Source organism: Cyprinodon variegatus, unplaced genomic scaffold (assembly GCF_000732505.1).
Source record: "Cyprinodon variegatus isolate N-32 unplaced genomic scaffold, C_variegatus-1.0 Scaffold722, whole genome shotgun sequence".
Classification (NCBI taxonomy): domain Eukaryota; kingdom Metazoa; phylum Chordata; class Actinopteri; order Cyprinodontiformes; family Cyprinodontidae; genus Cyprinodon; species Cyprinodon variegatus.
In genome coordinates, this window is record NW_015151175.1 from 3,568 (window position 1) to 7,112 (window position 3,545).

Consider the following 3,545-nt stretch of genomic DNA (forward strand, 5'->3'; position numbering starts at 1 on the left):
AAGTAGTGCGACATGTATCGTATGGAAACACCCATGCCAATACTCACCCCTATTCTACAAGTACAAAAGACGACCGTTTGAACACTTTATCACATGCTGGTTAAAGTTAACCCCAAATACTCCTAATTACCCCCAAATTGAATGCACAGGAACCCAACATTATGAGCTATATTTAGATAATCATTTTCTATTTAAAGATCTGACTGACAGCAAACTTAAAAAATCCTTTCATTTAAATGTAAATAAATTCAGGTAGTCTGGCCTGCAAAAATAATCTATAAACTATACAATGACAGCTTTACTTTTGAATGCTTTAATGAGCCCATCAGTTGGGATAAATCCTCATTTCCCTCACGTCTCTTTTCTGACCAAGCTGTAATCAGGATGCTTCAGCTACTCTCTGCCACTGTCAGCATTTTATTCTCCATCAAATGTGTCAGAGGTGGAAGTCTACTGAAATAAGACTCCATCCAACAGGCTGAATATTTCAGAAGCATTAATACGAGTACCTGACAGCTGCTGACACATGGCAAACACTTTGATTTGACTTGATGCAAGAAGCTGAAGAACTTTTATCTCCCATCAGAGACCTCAAAACTCCAAACTATTATTAAAATAACTTCAGCATAGTAGATTGAGGAGTTTCCACGCTTCCTTTAGTTTAACATCGTCTTTGCTCCCTCAATCTCTTTGTTGAATAAAAATCTGTATCAACTTTGCTGTAAAAGGGGAGCAGAAGTCCCTCCAAAAGGACAAAGATATCATTTGCTTTCAGTGTTTATGTGTTTTTTGTTCAACTGTTAAAAACTTTCAGTGACCATGCATTGCTGCTCCTCCCATCGCGATTCATTGTTAATGTTTAGTTTGGTTCCTTAATGTTTTGGGTTGTTTTTTGTTTAAATAAAAAGGGTGCAATATTCTTTTATATCCGTTTTCATTCTTATGTAAAAGGAAGAAGAAAAATATCAACTCTAAAACCCTGACCAAATATCGTCAGATATCAGGGGATCAGTTAGACTGAAGTCTAAAATAATCGGTATCAGCATTAAAAAAATAAATAAATCCTCCATCATTCCATCTCTAAAGTCAACATATTGAAGCTCTATAACACTGCAATTTATTCCAAAAAAGTTAAAAAACAATCCGCTGGACTTTGTTTCCAAATTTGAAGACGTTTTGCTTCCCATCCAGGAAGCTTTTTAAATTCAAAACGTCATAAATAGCGTTGAATTTCAAGCTCTATAGAGTGGACCAAAACAAAGCATTGCTAATTCTGACATTCTGAATAGAAAAGGCTTCCTGGATGGGAAGTGAAAGGTCTTCAAACTTGGAAACAAAGTCCTGTGTGTTGGTTTTTTATTTCTTTAGAATGACTTAGATGACTGAGAATCTTCACCAGCATATCGCATATTTAGTTGGAACATTTGTGTTCGAATCAGAATACAGATGGACCGTTTCTGTGTTGAAGTACCCAAATTTGCAAAAACTGTTTCAAAAAGACTTTCCAGAAAATATTTGTTGTTGGTACGGTTAACAGTAGGGAAGAAATAATTAATCGGATTAATCGTAATTAATTATTTAAATAACCGTCACCTAATTTAGTAATCGATTAATCGTTAACTGGAGTGTAGAGAATGTAATACATGCCTTTAGCTGACAGAGCGACCCACTTAGAGCAGGAAATATATCAAAATTGGAAAAAAGATATATAAACATTTTGCACTAAAGTTTAAAAAAGTTTTTATCTGTCAACATGCTCTATCCAGGACTTCTCAAGGGGACAGGTTTGAGTTTCTCCTGGTTTAATTTCATAAGAAGTCTTCTTTAACGAACCGTTGGCAATCTGATTATTAATCGATTAATCGAAAGGAGAAAAAAAAGAAAATAATCTACAGAATAATCAATTAGCAAAATAACTGCTAGTTGCAGCCCTAGTAAACAGCATTTTGGTCAATTATGCACCATTAATCAGGGTTCTCACCAGTGTATTTCAGCATAGCAGACAGCTCAAATTTGTCCCCCCCGCGCTGAACTTCAGACTGCCAAGCTCATTCCTATCAGCCAATATACTAATGGTCAGAGGTTTTTTTTCTACCCAATAAAGGCAGCATTGCTGCACTGCTGCATAGCCGGCTAACAGGTGGATCAGAGCAACCTCCCTGCATCAGTCTGATAGTTTGTATATTAAGAAAAGATATGAACCTCTTCTCCAACTTGAGCAGAAAAAGGAGTGAGCTCAATTAGCAAACAAAAAAAAAGAAAGACAACATAGGCGCAGCATAGAATAAACAAAGAAAACTCCACCCCCTCTGCTTCACTCTGTTAAACCAAATGCACACAAATATTCTTGTCCTGATTTATCTGGAAAAACCCCCTCAGTAATTTCTCAGCTCCAAGAATAGCATCTGAGGGATGATGCGTATGAACTTCCTGCAGGGCCTCTGGATCCCAAACAACACACATAAAAAAAAAAAATCTCAATACTATCTATAATAGAGGATCAGCAGCAAACCAGGAGAGACTGAATCAAATAAGCACAATATTGCAACCATGAAAATCAGACTTAAAGCGTTTTTGAACAGGCGATTGAGCTGCCGGCAGGAGAATCACACAGGAACAGGACCAAGGCGATGAAATGTCCTGTTGTTTCACAAGCCGAACAATTAAACCCAGAGGACACACAAAGGTGGCAGCACTTGCAGCAGAACACAGATGTTCAGAGAAATGATGGAGGAGGGGAACAGGTGGATACATCAGCACAGCAAACCAATAAAACCAGTCAACCCATTACAACCAGTCCAGGAAAAAGCCTGCCTCACCTGTGTCTGTTCTCATCGTGTCCTCCTTGGCCATGTATGATCACCTGCCCTGAGCCATGCTTCCCCTCTTTAGGCGAGTCGATGTGCGGGATCAGCACGTCTTCCAGGCCCAGATCGAAGCGCTTGTGCTTGGAGTTGTCCGGGAGGAAAAAGAAGGCCCCGAAGCATAAGGTGATGAAGGCACTGAGAATGAGGAGGAGGATGAATTTCTCCGACAGCCTCAAAGTAGCTCTGTGGTGCGTGAAGGAGGAGGCGCCCGGCGACAGAGTGGGTATCCTACGACCCGACAGCGGCAGCAGAGCCGGCGTCGTCATAGTTTCAGGGGTTCAGTTAAGAAAATAAACTCCAGTAGGGGGTCAGTGGGGGTTCACAGGTGCCACTGAGGAGGGGATGTAGCAGCATGCGTCGGCTGCTTGACTTTATTATCTCATCCCTGCGTCGGAGCGTCGGGAAGCAAAAGAGGAAGGAGGTACGTCGGCGAGGGAGCGGCTAGTCGAGGAGGAGCGGGTCATGATGGATCTGGAAAGACATGACAGAGGGGTTAGCTAAAGAAACTGTTAAGAAAATGTGGGAAAAAACCCTTCCTGGGTCTTATTTTAATTTCTAATTTCTGAAAAAAAATTATAAATATACTTGATATTCAGACTTTCCGTTGTTTTTAAAATACGTTTCTTTAGCCACCAAGCTGGAGAGCAGAAAGGTAAGAGAGCTCACCAACTCTACAAC

The 3,545-nt window shown here is 40.1% G+C and overlaps 1 pseudogene; it reads right to left on the minus strand.

Annotated features, from left to right (window-relative positions):
* Nucleotides 1–2,815: 2,815 nt before the first annotated feature.
* The window catches only part of LOC107097768, a 3,168-nt pseudogene continuing 2,438 nt past the window's right edge, over nt 2,816–3,545 (minus strand).